Source organism: Ailuropoda melanoleuca, chromosome 11 (assembly GCF_002007445.2).
Source record: "Ailuropoda melanoleuca isolate Jingjing chromosome 11, ASM200744v2, whole genome shotgun sequence".
Taxonomy (NCBI): domain Eukaryota; kingdom Metazoa; phylum Chordata; class Mammalia; order Carnivora; family Ursidae; genus Ailuropoda; species Ailuropoda melanoleuca.
In genome coordinates this window covers 54604499-54624076 of record NC_048228.1, presented here as the reverse complement: position 1 = coordinate 54624076, position 19578 = coordinate 54604499, and the positions used below count along the sequence as shown (strand labels likewise).

The 19578-nt window shown below is 36.3% G+C and overlaps 1 long non-coding RNA gene across 1 annotated transcript in view; it reads left to right on the top strand.

The window, feature by feature from the left end:
- Window positions 1-11823: 11823 nt before the first annotated feature.
- Window positions 11824-19578, top strand: part of LOC117804428 — a 110368-nt gene continuing 102613 nt past the window's right edge. Inside the window, exon 1 of the long non-coding RNA XR_004628849.1 lies at window positions 11824-11894. This is a non-coding gene — a long non-coding RNA (uncharacterized LOC117804428). The remainder of the gene's footprint in view (window positions 11895-19578) is intronic.

Sequence of the window (19578 nt, the reverse complement as noted above, 5' to 3'; positions counted from 1 at the left end):
AGAAGAGCCTTGGCGTTTTCCTGCTCTGCCTCATGTAGCTGGTAGGACCCTCCCTCTCTGGGGCAGCCCTGACTTCTGAAGCTTCCAGCAACATTCCTCAGCACTGTGAGTAGACCTATATATGTCTACACATACATACACACACACACACACACACACACACACATAAATTTTATTACTTAGAGTCCAGTACCAAATGCAGTTTCATTTCATACACTACTTATCTTTTTGATATTTTTGTTCTAACTTTTATAATGTCTATATTCCGTGTACTTTTAAATAGCCTTTGAATAGTAAATATCCTTTGTTCTTAATTGCTCTTTGACTAGAAGGCATCACCTCTCACCTCTACCCACTGATGAGCCTGTGAACCAGTATCCCATAGTGACTGACCTATGGTTTTTGTCATTTAGAATATCATAAGTCTCTGGGTCTTTGCTTCTGTGTGGCTCAAAATGCTGCACTGCTGCTCTCAACCCTCCTTACCTCTCCTATCCCCATTCTTCCAACCAGTATATAAAATGTAGCTTCATGCTGAATGGAGGCACAGAATTAATTTTCGCTGCCAAGACCAGCAGTGTTACCTTATGTCTTAGTCTGTTCAGGCTGTTCTAACAAAAATACTGTAGACTGGTGGCTTATACAACAAATGTTTTCAGTTCTGGAGGCTATGTAATCCAAGATTAGAGTGCCAGCAGGTTTGGTGTCTAGTGAGGACCCATTTCCTGGTTTATAGAAGGCCATGTTCTTGCTATGTCTTCACATGGGTAAGGGTAAGGGAGCTCTAATCCCATTCATGGAGCTCTGCCCTCATGACCTTATCACCTCCCCAAACTCCCCCTCCAAATACCATCACATTGGAGGTTAGAATTCAACATAGAATTTTGAGGGGAACACAAACATTCAGCCTATATCATCTTAATTTCTAAAATTCATGGCTAGTAATGAGAGAATAGTCATTCAGAGTGCATATCTCTAGAAACAGCCTACCCAGTTCAAATATCAGCAACTAACCGAAGTATTTGACTATGATCGAGTTACTTAGCACTTCTGTGTGCCAGTTTCTTAATCTTAAAATTACTGTTAGATCTATGTTATCACATACATATTTAAAGATTAAATGTTAAATTTAAGGATTATACAGAACATATCGAAAGATATTCGGAGAGTCAATATGTTTCAGTTACTAGTATTGCTTGTCATATTTCTGATCCAGTTGCATTGTTTTACTGTGACTAGCTATCTAACCAAGAATTATTTCAACTACATACTGGTGCATCTTTGCTGTAATTACAAAAAAAATTTTAACTAAACTTATTTTTGTTAATGTCTAAGGATCTTAGACAAAGTTAATGTCTACTCTTCTAACAATTCAAATCCTTTATTATGTCTTACTAATCAATGCTTAAATAAATAATTGTTTATATTTAAATAAAGTTTTGTAATCTTAAGGTTTTTGTTAATTATGGATGTTTTGTACACAGTGATTTAAAAATCAACTTCTGACTACATTTTGCATTTTTTTGTGCTATTCTAAGTTTCTTAACCAACCAACAGGTCATAATTTGCAGGGTTCAACCAGACAATTGATCAATTGATAACATGAAATACCATATTTTACATGAAGGTTGCAGCTTTTAATACTTGCATAATGAAATTTTGCAAAATGTGAGATTAATCATAAGTATAACCGATATTTGTGTTCTTGAGCTAAATTGGTATTGCCATGTGTCAGGAGCATAAACACAGCTGCAAACCTAAATTTAAGATGTATTTTTCATTTGTGGGAATTTGCATTATTTCAAATCTTATGTATAAAACAAAATTAAGATTTTCATAGCACACTATATCGAACTTTAAAGATTCAAATAAGTATAAAATGCAAACATTTTCCTTAAATTAATTTTACTACCTAAATTATTTGTCTTCTGCTCTTTTGCTAATGTTTAAAAGCCATAAAAACAATTTTTAGTTCTTATTTACTTGTTCAGTAGTTCCAATTAGAATTCTTGACTGAAACCTAGACATGCATTTGTGTATTACTCAGTTCTTTTGGTAGCTATATTAGAAACTCAGCTTGAAATTTCCGAGTAAAAAGAATTTGTTGAAAGTGTATAGGAGTATCTCCTATAACTAAAGGAAATTATTGGGGCAGGTGGATTCCAAGGAAAACTTACAAAAAAAAAAAAACTTGAAAGGACGTGAACCTCCTCTAAGACCCTCTCTCTCTTTGGCATTGGTCCATAAAATATTCTGTGTGAACATTCTTTTTTTGTACTCTAGATTGCTTCTTCTAGAAGGATGGTAGGAAATTGAGTCACTCAAATCTCCCAAGCCTTCTATTTCGTGATCCCTAATAATTTGACTGGCATTGACTCTTAATACTAACAAGTTAAACAAAAGAAAACTGAAGAAATAGTTCTAATTGGACTGGCTTGTATCAGATACCCACCTTTGCATCACTTTGCTGGGTCAGGAGAGAAGATTCCTTGTATCAGAATTATAGCCTGTCTCTGGATATAAAGAGATAAATAACTTTATTTATTTATTTATTTTTAAAGATTTTATTTATTTATTCAACAGAGAGAGAGACAGCCAGCGAGAGAGGGAACACAAGCAGGGGGAGTGGGAGAGGAAGAAGCAGGCCCACAGCAGAGAAGCCTGATGTGGGGCTCGATCCCATAATGCTGGGATCACGCCCTGAGCCGAAGGCAGACGCTTAACCGCTGTGCCACCCAGGCGCCCCAAGATAAATAACTTTAAAAAAAGGCCTCTGTATGTCTGATATTATACAAAAACATTTATTTTCTAATCCTCAAAACTATCCTTTGGATCTTTTATAAATGAAGATGTTGAAATTTATTAAAGTTAGGTGGCTATTCCAAAGAACTATGCCTTTCCTGAATTTGATTATACTTATGGCCCCAATTAAAGGCCTCCATGTATCCAGTCCTATTGCCTTTACAATTTTATATTCCTTACATTTTCTGACTCTGGAATGGTCTGTGACTTGGACAATAAAATATGGCAGAAGTAGCTTGTGCAAGTTCTGAGACTATGTATACTTCTGCTTGCTCTCTGACTCCTATGAGCTTGGCCATTACTGTACCTCAACCTTGCCTTAAGAACATGCCTGATCTAGGTTGCCTGAGGGATCTAAGAGACACCTGGAGTCCAGTCCATGGCCTGGACATACCTGTGTGTTCCAGATTGAATCATGTGTCTTGATTCTAGCATAGGTTGTGACTAATGTTAGGCTCTGAGAAATACCCTTGTGACCAGTGGTTATGGGTCTAAACCAGGGATTGGTCTCCATTCAACAGAGTGCTCAGGAGAAAGACTGACACTCTGTATGATATGGGCCCTTTGGGTGATCGCTAATACAGAGAAGAGCAGTTACCATGTGGCATGCTGAGGTCCACACACTAGGATGGCTCACTAGGACCCTACAAAATAATTCTGTTGTTGCTACTGCCTATGCCTCTGTTGCCAAAACAAAAACAAACAAACAAACAAACAAACAAACACATCATCAGGCTTATAGAGGAAAAATACCCGCTTATGGTATACCAATGGTTCAGGGTTAATTTAAACCCAATTTAAATCTAAGATCCTTAAAACCACTAAAGCCACTATTGCCATGGGAGACCTCTAATCTTGGTGATACTGATTTGGATTCTCTGGAAAAAGAAACTAATGTAAGTAGGTAGAGAGGATCTCCTCTTCTACTCCAAGTATATCTAATAGACAGCAAAAACAAAATAAAAATGATAAAATAAGAATCAAACAACAAGAATGAATCTAACTCAGAGAGAAGCAAAACCTGAAACAGATTTGAAATTTGACCCAACTGGAAAGCCAAAATTTACTAAATGAATTTATCAACAAAAAGTGCAAAAGAACCTTTGTGCCTCTATATAATGTTCTGAATTAACTTTAATATCTGCTGAAACGTAGTAATTGGCAAATCTTTATCAATACTTTATCAAATTAGTTACACTTTGAGATTGCATTGAACTTAAACACAATAGTCCCTATGGTTTTAGGGGACTTATAACATAAAATAGGTATACCTCACCCTACTGTCCTCTATCAGAATTCTTGCTTTGCCTAAATTATCCATTGTCTTTAAATATCCCATAGCAGGCGTGGAATTTCTGATCTATTGAAATAAAAATTACTTTGTCCCTGGCACTTACAGTTGGCTTAACAAATGGGACTCCATGGATCTTCCTAACCAGTTAAAATAGTTAATATAGCTCAATATAAATAAAAATGGGGCCTTCAAAGATTAAAAGCCATCATTTAAGAGCTATTCAGAGAATGGGTGATTATTTTCAGTGCTTCTTTATTTAATAATCCAGTTTGACCTGTTCTTAAACCTAAAGCCAATGAATGCCACCTCACAGATTACCATGACCTTAATTCTGTGGTCCCACCTCTTTAGCCCTCCTATCCAATGTTATTAAAATTACTGATTCATCCAATCAGCAACTGGTAAATACCTTGAAGCCATGGATTTTGGCTAATATCTGTTCAGTGTTCATTTTACTAGCCTCTCAGCTGCAGTTGACCTTTATTTCTGAAGGAACGCAATACAGTTTTACCATGGGGTATATCAATAGCCCCACCATCACACACAGTCTTTGAAGACAGAATTAAAACCTTGTCTGACTTTCTCCAGGAGCATAGGTATGCCATTACACTGTTAACATCCTCCTCCAGTGACATTCATTTGAAACACACAATCAAGACCTATAAGCATTCACAAAATGTTTGAAAAAGAATAGATCATTGCCACACATGAAGTACAAGGTCATGGCTACCTCAGTACAAACCTCTTGGCATTATTGGATTGCTCAAAGGCTACTCCATTCCTGATGCTGTCAAAAAACAACTATTGACCCTTTCAGTACAGATAACATTAAAATAATTCCAGCATGTTTTAGGCCTTTTGGATTCCAGAGGCAATGTAATCCTTATTTATACATTTTATTTAGCTCATTTATGTTGTACTTGCAAATCGGACAACTTTGAATGGGGCTCCTTAGAACAAAAGGCTCTAGAATCTGACCACATAACAATACAACAGTGCCCTTCAGAGACTCTTGCATTGTAGAGCTTTTAGCAACATTTTATGTCTCCTGGAATCTCTAGACACCCCTAATGGCCAAAAATTGCCCCAAGGGTGACCCTAATTGGCTGAATTTCATGCAGTTTGACACTGGATGCCCTTGTTTACAATTGACTCCATCTGCTTGGTTTTACACACTTGAGCCATTGTGTAAGATCTGTCTAGGCAGATGGTCTGGTCAAGAGTAACAACAATAATTCCTACCCAAGGTTTACCTTTACGGTAAAGAACTCGGAATCTCTAGCCTCACAGATACACAGAATAAAAACCAAGATCATACAAATCTCTAAACAATGAAAGCCACGATATAAGGCCTTATTCAGGCACTCCTTATCCCTTTCAGAGTTCCAGATATTATTGATAGTGACAAAGACATTCCTCTCACTTCTGAAAATATATAATGCTAGCTTTTCGTCAAATCATCACCAAGTCAGAGATGAAGGGTGGATCTTTCAGCACTCTTATTGGCCTCAGGCCACTGGCCTCAGAGTGCCATAATGGTTTTTTTTTAAAACAATTTAAATGAAATTAAACATGGCCCATTTCAGCTCTCATTCATCAAGGATAAATTGTAGTAAGGTGTCTAAACTCCATTTTTGATGGTTGTCTGCTGACCATTTTTAAGCCTCCGTACTCTTCCCTCTTTTGCCCCGTCATTGGACAAGTTGGTAAGGAGGCTTGGGTGTTTCCACCTTTGGGGTTGGCAGGAAGTTCAAACCAAGCAAACTACATTTATATTAACCCAAATCCCAGCCCCACTTTCTGACCACCAGAAAAACCCAAGCCAGTCTCCTTTCCCTGTTCTCCTAAGCCATTTCTGGACAGGCTTGGGAAGCTGCTCCATTCTCCCAAGGGAGTCTCATTATGTGAATAATAAACCCTTTACTACTCTCCTGGTATATGTAAGGTATTCATCTCAAAATCCAAACCAAATTTGTGTGTGGGGGTGCATCCATTCTCTGCCTGATGAGAACAACATACACATATTTAAGTAATTAAGTCATTTTCTGCCTTGGACCTAAAACCCAATCTGAATTTCCTTGGTGACTTCTAACATAAATCAGTTATTTTCATCCTTTAAGTGGGCTGTCCATCATGAAGGATGGGCCCTAAGTGTTAGCGCACTGCTTGCAGCCATCTTAGCACAGGAGGTCTGGCTGATGCCTAAAAATTCATAGTTATCATAGGGTATTTTATTTATAAAGAGTACACTGGCTGCTTTTTGCATATTTCTTTCTTGGAAATGTCAGATTTTTGTTTAAAATGTATCTGTTATTTACTTCATCTCTTATGGATATAGCATGTTCTCACGCAAATAAGGCGATCATAGGCTTCATTGAAGATGCTAATATCATCCATGATAGATGAAATATAGTAGGTTAGTTGAAAATTACATGAGCAAATGTGATTTTTTTTCAAATTATTATACTTAACAAAACTGCGTCATTGCAAGTTTATGTGGTAAGTTTTATTGTGCATAATGAAAATTATACAGTAATTGAGTAAGTACTATGTTTGCTTAGGTAACTTTCCTTGAGTATATATTCTTATTAGAGAATTATCTTCTACATTTCAGGCATCTAGGGGTGCCTGGATGGCGCAGTGGGTTAAATATCTGACTTGTGGTTTCAGCTCAGGTCATGATCTTGCGGGTCATGGGATTCGGCTGACTTCAGGCTCCACACTCAGTGGGGAGTCTGCTTGAAGACCCTCCCCCAACTCATGTGCTCATGTGTGCACGTGTTCTCTCTCTCTCTCTCTCTCTCTCAAATCTTTAAATTTCAGGCATCCAGTGATCACTGAAAGACAGTTAAAACAGAAGACTTTATGACTGTATTTCTTTTGCCAAATTAAAAATATAAAGTGTAAAGTAAAAACGACTGCTTTATTACTGGGGTTTGCTTCAAGACTGCAGTCAGTATATCTGGGAAGGCACCATTTGGCCCTCACTCTCTAGGTCTGAGTGGAAACCTAGATGAAGGTTTTGGTGAGAGGAAATCTGAGGGAATATTCTGAACTCTTTCTGGCCAGAGGTACTTAGGTTATTGTGACGTAAGACTTGAAGGAAGCTATCCATTGCTTGAAGGCTGCTATGTAAGCCATGGACAGAAAAAATGTTGGTGTTCCACAAGCAGTAAAACTTTTCTCTCCTACATAGGAAATTAGAAGGAATGGAATTTGTTGCTTTATGTGATTTTTGAAGAGTAAAGAGAAAATGGGACAAATCCTTTGTCTCCCACCCATAAAATAATTTCTTTTGCATTTAAATGAAGTTTCTCCCAAAATTTCTATGAAGTCTTCCATATTGATTTGTCTGATTCTTCAGTTAAACTTATCTGTTCAACCTCAGATAATTTTCTGAGCTGCCTCATCTCCTGTTTTCCTGACCGCGTTCTTGCCTACCTGCAGTGATTTGTTCATGGGTCATCTTTCTTATATTTATGTACCTGCATGTTTTCTAAAGAAGCTTCCACATGCTGTTGCCTATGTCATGGCTGATAAACTACTTTAAATTCCTAGTATAGGTGGACAGGTCATCTTTCCATTCAGGACTTATGATAAACATAATGGAATAATATTTTTTTCTCCAAAACATTTTTTCTAGCTTGAAGTTTATACAATTTTTGGTAGACTATTTTTATAGCTCTTAACTAAATTGATTTCCTGTGGTGATCTTGTAAGAGGCCTATGTTTTGCAATCTTGAAGCAAGGTTTAAATGAAGAAAAAATAGTATTTTAGGCATCATTGATTTCTTTTCTCCTAAGCAATGATAATTTTCAAAAACACAAAGGATTTCTCATAAAACATCAACTTAAGTTTTTAACTTTAAAATCAGTTATTTTGTTATAGGGATTTTTAAGGAACATTTATTTGTAAAGATTTTATTTATTGGAGAGAGAGAGCATGTGAGAGCATGAATAGGGGGGAAGGGCATGGGGTGAGGGAGAAGCAGATTCCCTGCTGAGCAGGGAGCCTGACACAGGGCATGATCTCAGAATCCTGGGATCATGACCTGAGTCAAAGGCAGATGCTTAACTGACTGAGCTACCCAGGTGTCCCAGGAAACATTTATTTTTAAAATAATGTGATAAAGATACTTGGAATAACCAAAAATATACACTTGAAGTTAATCAATTGGATAATCTTCTGAAGATACTTACAACTTGACACTCAGAAATCTTTTAGGTGGGTAAGTTTATGATTTGGGAATTTGTTTGAAATTTTTATTTGAATATTTCCCATACCATGTTCCAATAATTCATTAACATGTCTATCAAACAAATTTACTTACATAAAACAAAGTAAATTCTATGTCTGTGTTAAGTTCTTGGTAAATGTTTGAAATTTTGGGGTATAAAGAATTATAGCTTTCAGGTATGGAATTAGTAACACAAAAAATTTCTGGTTATATAGAATGAGACTAAAAACCTCCTAGAAATGTGACCTTTCTGATTTATATAATATTTGCAGTTAATGTGAAGTAGCCCTATTTTAAAAGGATACATTCAGTGGCAAATTCATGTGAATGTATTAGGGGCTACAGATTATTATAGTCCTTAAATCTCTGAAGCGTTTTCTCCTCTGTGGTTTGTGAGCTTTCAAGTCTGAGGGTATGAGCCAATTATCTGTGCTCTTCCTCTTTGAAATTTAAACCACTGAGAACCTTCACCTTTCTTTTCCTCTAGGCACCTATTCTTTCTTGGGAATGTTTATCCCATTTAATTTTGTGGTAGGCGACACATGTGGATTGTGTGTGGAGGGCTACAAAGGCTCTCTGTGTGGGCCACCAAATGTGGTGTCTGTCTCGATTGGAGGTGGCCCCCCAAATGTGAGGTGACCCAATTTGGTGGAAGCTGGAGGCATGGGTGGCTGGTGGTGAAAGAATTCACCAGAGGCAGAACAAGGAGATAGAAATTTATTGAATACACCTCAAGAAAGTGGTGGGCAGGACAGCAAAGCAGAGAGACTGTCTGCCATGAAGCAAGGGAAGGGCATTTTAGTTAAAGAGGGAAGGTGAGGAGGTATGAGAACTAGGGAATTTTCCTTTTTTGGTGCTTAGGTCTGGGTGTAAGTAACCCACTGGTCAGCCAGGGCTTATGGATATTTCGAGGTGGGTTGCCTAATGGGCCTGTTTGTATTCAGCCAGGGGGTTGGGGGTCACCGTGGCCCTACTACCTTACTTAGTTTTCCATCATTCAAGTTGGTTGCCTAAAAGGAGCCTCTACAGATTTAATTATTTGTTATCCTTGGGAATTTTTCTGTATAAATAGAAGAAACCAGCATTATGGGTCATGTACCAATAGGCACTGTATGAATGTATGTTGATGGGGGCACCTGGGTGGCTCAGTTTAAGCATCTGCCTTTGGCTCAGGTCATTATGGTTCAGGTCAAAGTCCTGGGATCCGAACCCCGCCTCACATTTCTTTCTGTGCCTCCTCCCTCCTTGTGCATGTGCAGGCATTTGTACACATGCTCTCTCTTGAATAAATGAATAAAATATTAAAAAAAATGCATGTTGATGACAGGAGTAGAGTTTAACCTAAGTAGGGAAGATACCTTTGCATATCCTTCTGCTACAGAAGGTATTTCTAAGTGTTTATTCTTTTTCCTCTGAACTTTTCTATGTATAGTTTCATTTTTTTCTTCATATATCTTAACAAAGATTGTGACTTGCTAGGCTTTAATTCTAGTTCTCTACATCTATCTCAGAAAACTGGGTATTTTCTACCTCTTCCTTCCTGCATCTTCAAAATTTCTGTCTCCACTGTATTGTTGCCATTGCATGCAAGAATGATACAGCTATTCCCATTTTTTAAAAAAATACAATCTTTCTCTTGAGCCACATGCTCTTTCAGCTAATGATTCATTTCTCTGCTCCCCCTTTTAGCAAAACTCTTTGAATAAGTTGCCTTCATTTACTGTCTTTAATTCCTTTCTTTCCATTCTCCTGTGCATCTGCTTCCAGGCTTTTCTCTCCTCCATGCCATCTAAAGGGTCTGATCAAGGGCATTGCTAATTTAAAGGAGACAAAGACTCACTTCTTTGAAGGAATCCAACAGAATCATGAGATGTGTTACATCTTTACCAATAAAGGGAGGAAAAGGAAATCTTTCAGCGCTTATGACTTACAGAGAACTTCATTTTTATTTAAGCTTTTGGAAAATAAAGATGTAATTGTAATATCTTTACTGTGGCAAAAATTATTAAAATGACAAAAAGGACTCATAAAGCTTTTGGTTTTAAAGGTAATATTTCTCTGGACAGTAAGAATAATCTCTTCAGCACTATGTTGGCATACTTTTAAGTATACTTGTATTATAAATAATACTTCAAGGACAGCAGTTTTAGAATTTTAGAAAAATAGAACAGAATTATGCATTCATATGACTTCATAGGATAAGAAAGTAAGAATTCTTCTGTGGATATTCTCAAGTTACTACCTTATCATAACTGGTTTTATGATGCAGAATACGGTCTGCTCTCCTACTCTAGGGGAAGATAAAACTTTTTCTCATCTTTCTTGAGATTCTTTTCACCATCCTTTGGGAGGATTGTAGTTTGAAGGGGAAGCACTGAAATTAATACAGTTTGAACTAAAGAAAATAGGACCAAGAATCTTTAAATGTACAACAGAAGAGTAAAGGGCAGAAGGGAATTTTTAAAGACTGGAGTGTAAGGCCTGTACTATACTGATTTGCATTTATGTCACTAAAATTTGTAATTGTCATCTGAAGGTCAATTATTAGTCTTTGGTCTGCCAGCTGCATTGGACACATTTCTTCACTCTTTCCTTCTTGAGCCCTATTCTTAATTTCAGGGTACAGTCTTTTACTTCCCATCTTACTGTAGTGGACATTCCTTCATCTCCTTGAGGGTGATTTTCATCCTGTTGACTTTTTTGAAGGTTGAAATGCCTTAGAGCTATGTCCTGGACCTTCCTTCTTTTCAGTCTGCATGTACTTCTTGGATAGTCGCAACCAGTTCCATGGCTTCAACACCAATCACTTCCCTGAACGTCAGGTTCACTTTACTCAACCACATCTTGACCTCCCATTTGGATGTCTGAAAGTTTTGTCAGATTTGACAGACCTCAATACAGATTCTTAATATCCTCCCTACTCCAAATCTGCACTTCCATTCACTAGTTCCCATTGTAGTATGTGGGCACCTCCATTTGCTATTTTTGCTTTTTCCTTGTCTTTCACTCAGACCCTATATCCAACCCATGAAGAAACTCTGTCATATACAGAATTTCCTATCTGGACATATATAATCTCATCGTTTTCATTGAAACTATCCTAACCAAAGACTTTTTTTTTTAAATGGACTTTGGCAATTTGGAGTCCTAACTAGTCTCCCTTCCAACCTCACTTCCTTGGGTCTACTATTAAAACTGTCTCTTTAAAGTTTATTACTATGATAACAGGTTGGCTATTGTAAAATATAAGGCAGATTCTGTCACTCTTCTTCTCAAAGCCTCTAAATGGCTTGCCATATTACTCAGAATAAAAACTTGAATTTCTAACCATAGTTATAAGCACTACATAAGCTTCTTCTCTACCCCATCCTTCTGCCTACCCCATCTCTCTGATCTTCTATTTTATTTCTGCTTTACTCTAGCCACATTGATTCTCTTGTTTTTTGTTTTTCTTTCTCTTCTTAACAGGCCACATAAATACACACCTCAAAGCTTCCTTGTTTGTGGTTTCCTCTGCCTGGAATGCTGTTAACCAAAATACTCTCCCTCACTTGATTCAGGTAACTATAAAAATGTGAACTTAACAGAGACTCCTTTCCCACTAGCAATATCTAAAAAGCAACTTCTACTCTTTTTCTGCCCTATTTTTCTTAGAATTTTTTATCACCTGACATATTACTCATGCACACATTTAGTTATTGTTTCTCTCTAGAATGGAAATGTATGCTTCATTGCAGAAAACACTTTACTTTATTCACTATGTATTGCCAGCCAGCACCTGAAAGAATACTATATCCATATTAAGTGCTAAAAAAAATGAATGGTTTTACTTATGAATACTTTTACACGTAGAACAAAACTGAAAGACTTACTACATTAAGCATTTTATTTTCAGGACCTAGGTTTTTCCATTAATATTTTACTGTCTTTTTTTCATCACATATCTAAGTGCCTATTTTTCTCTATCCATCTATTAAATATCATATTTTAGACCTATTTCAATGCAAAGACCTCTGTATACTTCCCCTTAAATAATTCAACATGAAATTTATTAACTAAAGTTCAATATTTATGATTTTTCTTGATGTAAATTTTGTGTATGATTAAATGTGTAAATCTGAAGTATACATCTGCTAAAAATTGACCTGTGCAACCAGAACTTGTATTAAGATATAAAATATTATTTCAGGAAGTTCATACCTTTCCAGTCAACTCCCCAGTCTCCACCCTGCAGCTACAAGTGTGCTGATTTTTTTCAACCACAGGTCAATTTTAGAATTTCAAGTAAAAAATAGCATCACACAGATGTACTCTTTTCTGTAAGACCTTTTCAGTAGCATAATGCTTTCGAGACTCTTCTGTATTATTGTATGCATTAGCAATGCTTTACTTTTTATTGCCAGTAGTATGAGAACATGTGTTTGTTTAGTCATTCTTCTACTGATGAACATGATAAACACTGGGTTTTTTTTTTTTCCAGAATTTGGCTATTATAAATAAAGCTGCTATGCATAGTCTTTTTTTTTTTTTTACGATTTTATTTATTTGCCAGTGACCAAGAGTGAGCACAACCGGGGGAGTGGCAGGGAGAGGATGAGGGAGAAGCAGACTCCCCTCTGAGCAAGGAACCTGATGTGGTCCCAGGACCCTGGGACCATGAGCTGAGCTGAAGGCAGATACCTAACTGACTGACCCACCCAGGTGTGGGTGCATATTCTCACTCAGGTATTTTTGTGACCAGACAATCCCTTGGGGTCCCCTTCCTCCTTGGGAGCTTTATACTATCACTTTGCTATTGCTTGATAAACTTTGCTGCAAAAAAAAAAAAACAAAATAAGACAAAAAAAACCCCCAACAAACAAAAACCCAGTATTTTTTGTGATCCTATCTTTCTATTTTTACTTCTTGTGGGGGGATAAATAACTAGAAATAGAATTGTTAGGTCCTGTGATAGATAAGTGTTCCATTTTACAAAAAAGTTACCAGTAACTTTCCAAATGGTTGTATCATGTTAAGCTGTCATAAAGAGTATATGAATGTTCCATTGTTCTATGTCCTTGTCACCATTTGGTATTACCAGTTTTCTTAATTTTAGCCATTGTGGGGGGATTGTAGTGCTGTATCATTGTGGATTTAGTTTGTTTCCCTGATGACTAATGATGTTGAGTACTTTCTCCATGCACTTATTGATCAGATCTTTTTCTGTAAAATATCTTTTTAGATTTTTTGCCCATTTTGTATTGAGTTGTCTTGTTATTATAATTATTATAATCCATGTATCAGCCCTTCAATCTTTCTCTTGTTGTCAGGGGAAAACTTGTTGTTTTCTCTTTTAAGAAGTACACAGAGTTTTCTCACTCTCCTGGGACAAATTTGTTATCTCCTCTTAGAATAGAGGCATCTTCTTTTCTATAAAAACAAAGGATTATTAAAAAGTTACACATCTTATGGTAACCCATTTCCTGTGAGTATGTATATTACTGTTTATAAAATCATATAGCACATAAGGAGAACATATAACTAAGAAATAGAAATCTATGAAAATGATGCAGAACTACATTGGAAAAATGAATGTCTGTTGGATCTTAGGTGGAAGTGAGTTCAGTCAGCACTTCCTGGGACTGGATCATCATTGTTAGAGACTCTAAGTTCTAGTCCAAGGCCACATTTCTGCACTACAGAGAGAGAGAAGTATAAAATCAAAATTTAAGTGTAATAAAACTAATAACCCTTTTGGACTACTTTAAAGCTTTTTGAAAAGTGTCAAACATTAAAGTCTTTCCCAAAATTAAAAACATTTTTTTTCAAACTCCTGCTTTGCTGGCAATTTAGGCACATGCTTAGTTTACCTAATTAGGTATTCAACCCTGGCACTGCCTAGTTCCAGAATTAAGGAAAATGAGAGACATATCCAATAGGAGATGCTTTATAATGTATTTTAAAATACTTCATTCATAGCAGTATAAATTCTAATTTATACCTTAGAAGTTTTCACCTTCTAAAGGGAGTACATACTTCATGGGTGGTTGCCTAGCATTTAGTCTAAAGAGCACTCTTGAGGCTACTGCATGTCTTTGAGCTATCTCTATCCCTGATCCACACCAAAGGTTTTGTTATTAGCTTAACCGATGGCAAAAGTGGCTTTTGATACGTGAAATTCACAATATTCATGATACATGGACTGGCCAGAAATAGCAAGGGACAGTCCTACCCTTGTAGAGATGGGATATAAGAATTCTGTAAACTCAGTAATTGACTCTCAAATAATTCTGGGTTCAGCTGCTAATTGAGAGTTTTCTGGAACTTTTGCCTCTAGGTGATTTGTCAGTCTGTGTCTAGAGAATTGTCACCATTACTCTGCATGTACCATTTATGCAAGGTGCTGCTGGAGCAACTGAAAGGGCAGAGAGCGGCTTCATTGTGTGGTTCCTATTAGTAATAAATGTCTGTATGTGTGGCATACTTCTGTCTGGAAATTGCTTTCACTGTAACCTGGTAGGGCAGCTATGAAAGTGACCAGTAGCTATCATTTGCCTCTAAATTTGGACAGTAACAAAAAAAAAACCAAAACCCTAAGATTTACATATGACTAAACCGACTTAGGTCAGTTTTGCTTACACTTAATCTTTGACATTTACTTTAATCATATAATCCTTGGCATCTCTACCAAATAGAGTATTATAGCATAGAGGGTAAGAGCACAGAAGATCTGGGTTCAAATATCAGCTTTATCATTTATTCGCTGTTATTTTACTTCAGTTTGTTTCATTTTTTCTCTCTACAGTAAAATAAGGACAGTAGTAGTACCTACCATAGTTGATATGGAAATTACATAAGTTCATATTTAAACCATTTCAAGCAGTGTTATATAAAAGTCTGTTAAAATGCAAATATCTGCTATGACATTGGAGAGATAGAGTGAGAATTGTTCCAGTGTATTTATTATGAGCTTTTGGGAAAAGATGTAAATAGAGTATATGGGCTTCCTTTCTTTTATGCTTTACGGAATGTAATAAAATATATTACTTGTCTTTAACTGAAGTTAGGAGGTTTGAAATCACTGAAAGTGCTCCGGATTCTATAGCCAGAAGCTAAGGAGCAAAATAAAAATCTACAGTAGCCTCATGAAACGTATTCCCACTTACATGGTATTCAAAAGCTATTTTCATCTCTGCTTGTAAGCAGAGAGAAACAAAAGGAGAACATAAGAGCAAATGCTTCTAGCTGGTTGTTAATTATTAACTGAAAGAAATGTATAGGACTTGAAAGTGATAGGAATCCAAAATGAAACATCAACTTCATGTAAAACAGGTTGGTTAGATTGTATATATTTGTCAGCATTTTAGCTCATATTTGAAAGAATATTCCACCATTTGTACAGTTACTAAGGGACAAAGTTAAATATTTTTAAGGTTAACACAACTAATAGCTTCATAGAAATTTCATTATAACAGTTTGGGAGGTCTGGAATGATGTGTCCATTGTTCTTTCTTTCTTGTAAGTGGTCAAACTTTGCTTGCTTGTCTGGGCATCAGATGTGGAAAATGATGTTGCTTGACCTTACTATATATATGGGAAAGCTGAGATTTTATTATTTCTGATAAACATATCGAACCACAGCCGGGGGTTATTTTCCAGTAGGGTTACTGATTTGTATACAAATTTCTCTTGTCAGTCCTTGATTTTTCATTGTTTCTGACTTTTCTTGGTCCTCTCCTGGAGATGCAGATGATAAATCACTCTTCAAGTGCCAATCATAAATGGCAAATTGGTCTCAGGGTTTTTGACCCTTGAGAATGAGGACAATCATTTTGGATATTGTTTGACAGCTAAAGGGTATATTAGCTTATGGATTATTTTACTGCAGAGACTTCACAAAATGCTATCCATTTCCTGTCAGAAGTACAGAAAATGGTTTTAATATTATATCTCTAAGATATTTGATAAAATGACTACAAAAGTTAGGGTATTCTTAACCATCTATTGTCTTGTTTTACTGATTTTAGAAAAATTTGGTGTGTAAGAATTCACATGTGTACAATAATTTCTCATGTGTACAAATGAACTGATTTCCCCAAAGTAAAGGGGTTTAATGTTATTTAGAATTAATCAATATATAAAGTTGTATTATAAAATTTTGTATTGATTAAAACAAAACAAAACAAAAGAATGGCCTGACCATAGAAATGGATTAGAAAAACTGTATTCTTCATTTAGTATCTAGGACATATTTGAGAACCTGAAAAAAAACTTGCTTATAGTTTAGAAAATAAAGATCTTGGATATATTTTTCACGGACATTCTGGTTATTAGGCCTGACTTTTTGGGTAGGATATATGCATTATGAGCAACTATATGCCAACAAATTAAGGAATCTGGAAGAAATGGATGCATTCCTAGAGATGTATAAACTACCAAAACTAAAACAGGAAGAAACAGAAAACCTGAACAGACCCATAACCAGCAAGGAAATTGAAGCAGTAATCAAAAATCTCCCAACAAACAAGAGCTCAGGGCCAAAGGCTTCCCAGGGGAAATCTACCAAACATTTAAAGAAGAATTAATACCAATTCTTCTGAAGCTGTTTTACAAATAGAAACAGAAGGAAAACTTCCAAACTCATTTTATGAGGTCAGCATTACCTTAATCACCAAACCAGACAAAGACTCCCACCAGAAAGGATTGTAGACAAATATGCCTGATGAACATGGATGCCAAATTCTCACCAAGATACTGGCCAATACACTGGGTGTTATATGCAAATAATGAATCATGGAACATTGCATCAAAAACTGGGGATGTACTATATGGGGACTAATATAACAAAATAAAAATTATTTTAAAAAAAAGATACTAGCCAGTAGGATCCAACACTACATTAAAAGGATTATTCACCACGACTAAGTGGGATTTACTCCTGCGCTGCAAGGGTGGTTCAACATCCATAAATCAATCAATGTGATACACTATATTAATAAAAGAAAGGAAAAGAACCATATGATCCTCTCAATAGATGCAGAAAAAGTATTTGACAAAGTATAGCATCCTTTCTTGCTTAAAACTCTTCACAGTGTAGGGATAAAGGGAACATACTTCAATATCATAAAAGCCATCTGTGAAAAGCCCACAGTGAATATCATTCTCATTGAGGAAAAACTGAGGTCAGGAACACGGCAAGGATGTTCACTCTCACCACTGATATTCAACATCATACTAGAAGGCAAAGCCTCAGCAATCAGACAACAAAAAGAAAATAAAAGGCATCTGAATTGGCAAAGAAGTCAAACTCTCACTCTTCACAGATGACATGATACTTTATGTGGAAAACCCAAGAGACTCTACCCCAGAATTGCTAGAACTCATACAGGAATTCAGCAAAATGGCAGGATATAAAATCAATGCACAGAGATCAGTTGCATTTCTATACAATAACCATGAGAAGAAAAAAAAATTAAGGAGTGGATCCCATTTACAATTGCTCCCCAAACCATAATATACCTAGGAAAAAAACTAACCAAAGAGGTAAAGGATCTGTACTCAGAAAACTATAGAACACTCAGGAAAGAAATTGAAGATACAAAGAAATGGAAAAATGTTCCATGCTCATGGATTGGAAGAACAAATATTGTGAAGATGTCTATGCTATCTAGAGCAATCTATACATTCAGTGCAATCCCTATCAAAATACCATCAACTTTTTTTCATGGAGCTGGAACAAATAATCCTAAAATTTGTAGGGAACCAGAAAAGACCCCAAATAGCCAAAGGAATGTTGAAAAAGAAAAAAATGAAACCTGATAACATCACAATTCCAGACTTCAAGCTTTATTAGAAAGCTGTAATCATCAAGACAGTATGGTACTGGCACAAAGAAAAAAGGCACATAGATCAATGTACAGAATAGAGAACCCACAAATGGACCCTCGACTCTATGGTCAACTGATCTTCAACAAAGCAGGAAAGAATATCCAATGGAAAAAAAGATGGTCTCTTCAACAAATGGTGTTGGGAAAATTGGACAGCCACAGGCAGAAAAATGAAACTGGACCATTTCCTTACACCATACACAAAAATAGACTCAAAATGGATGAAAGACCTAAGTGTGAGACAGGAATCCATCAAAATCCTAGAGAAGAACACAAGCAGCAACCTCTGTGACCTTGGCCAAAGCAATTTCTTGCTAGACACTCCTCCAAAGGTATAGGAAACAAAGGTAAAAATGAACTATTGGGACTTCATCAAAATAAAGCTTTTGCACAACAAAGGAAACAGTTGACAAAACCAAAAGACAATGGACAGAATGGGAGAAGATATTTGCAAATGTCTTATCAGATGAAAGTCTAGCCAGTCAGAATGTTTAAAATTAACAAGTCAGGAAATGAAAGGTGTTGGTGAGGATGGAGATATAGGGGAACCCTCTTTCACTATTGGTGGGAATGCAAGCTGGTACAGTCACTCTAGAAAAAGTTGAAAATAGAGCTACCCTACGACCCAGCAATTGCACTACTAGGTATTTACCTCAAAGATACAAATGTAGAGATCGAAAGAGGCACCTGCAACCCAATGTTTATAGCAGCAATGTCCACAATAGCTAAACTATGGAAAGAGTCCAGATGTCCATTGACAGATGAATGGATAAAGAAGAGGTGGTATATACGCACAATGCAAAACTACTCAGCCATCAAAAGCAAAACAAAACAAAACAAAAAACACCCAAAAAACTTGCCAATTGCAATGATGTGGATGAAGCTAGAGGATATTATGTGAAGTGAAATAGCTCAGGGAAAGACAAGTAACATATGATCTCACTCATGTGGAATTTCAGAAACAAAACAGAGGATCCTAAGGGAAGGGTGGGGAAAATAAGACAAAATCAGAAAGGGAGACAAATCATAAAAGATAAGAGACAAACTGAGTGTTGCTGTAGGGGAGGGGCATAGGGGGTTGGGGTAACTGTGTGATGGGCATTAGGGAGGACACATGATGTAATGAGCACTGGGTATTATATAAAACTGATGAATCACTGAACTCTACCTCTGAAACTAATAAAACATTATATGTTAATTAACTGAATTTTAATTAAAAAACTAAGAAAAATTTAAAAACAAATGCCTTTATATTAAAAAAATACCTAGTAATGCGATTGCTGGATCATAGGATAGTTCTATTTTTAACTTTTTGAGGAACTTCCATACTTTTTTCTATAGTGTCTCCACCAGTTTGCATTTCCATCAACTGCGCAAG